The sequence below is a fragment of the Psammomys obesus genome, unplaced genomic scaffold, assembly GCF_907164565.1.
Source record: "Psammomys obesus unplaced genomic scaffold, mPsaObe1.curated_primary_1811, whole genome shotgun sequence".
Classification (NCBI taxonomy): domain Eukaryota; kingdom Metazoa; phylum Chordata; class Mammalia; order Rodentia; family Muridae; genus Psammomys; species Psammomys obesus.
Genome location: NW_026596143.1, coordinates 11,775,095 through 11,776,197, shown reverse-complemented (window position 1 = coordinate 11,776,197; position 1,103 = coordinate 11,775,095).

Here is a 1,103-nt window from a genome sequence, read left to right as displayed (position 1 = left end):
TTTTTTTTTTCTTCTTCCCAAGTTATAATACACCACACATGTTCCCAAATCTTGTTAAATGTCACTTCTGGCTTATTCCATTCTACGACTCACTTTAAATTATTTAGAAATGACTTACCTGAGACAGTTCTTTCAGCCTGTCGGTGAACGGATTGGGGTAAACGTGGCAGGGTCCTTTCTTGTGTCTATCATGAAGATTTGTGAGACTGATTTGTCAGATAAGACTCAAAAGCATGACACAGACTGGTTTGAGAGCCCTACCGACAATTATTATCATTTTAAGATTGCGTGTGTGTGTGTGTGTGTGTGTGTGTGTGTGTGTGTGTGTGTGTTTGCAGATGCTCACAGAGGCCAGAGAAAGGCCTGATCCCCTGGAACTATAGTTGCTCCATGTGGGTGCTGGAACTCAAACTCCACTCCTTCAGAAGAGCAACAAGTGCCCCGAACCATCTCTCCATCTGAGCCATCTCTCCAGCCACTCACCAGTTAGATGTGCGAATTTTAGCTTTTCTGCTACAAATGTGACCGGCAAAGTTGGTGTTTTGAAATCCAGCCATGATCCCCAGTCACTTTCAGGCAATAATCACTTTTCCTTCAATCCATGCTTTCTCTGCAGCTGGTGGGAGAGGCGGCGCTTCTTCTCTTCGGGCAGATGAGGATCACTTCGCCGGCTTTGAAGATAACAGAGCGGGCATGGGGGAAGCCTCACTTCCCTCCTGCCAGCTGCCCACAGTCTGTGAGAGCGCGCTCCATTTTATCCTCGCTGCTAAGCTTTCCTCTCCCTGCTCAATCGCTGATCGCCCTACTAGATTTCACCTGTGACCAAGAGCGCCTAACAGTAAATTACAAAGTGTGAACTGAGAACCTGCTTCTGTTTTGGCTTCCAAGAGCACTCTATGCGTTATTCTGACGAAGCATGTTCGCTCAGACTCGGCTGGTTCTTCGCCATCAGCTTCGGCTCCTTTCCAGCTTTCTGTTTGTCTAACCTTAAAGTCCCTTCAGAACGCCGAGTTCCCGGACTTTCCTCTTGACTAGTCAAATTCAGTGTCCACACTATGTACTGCAATTCTTGGCAGGCTTATCAAGGCACAGCTCAATCCAAA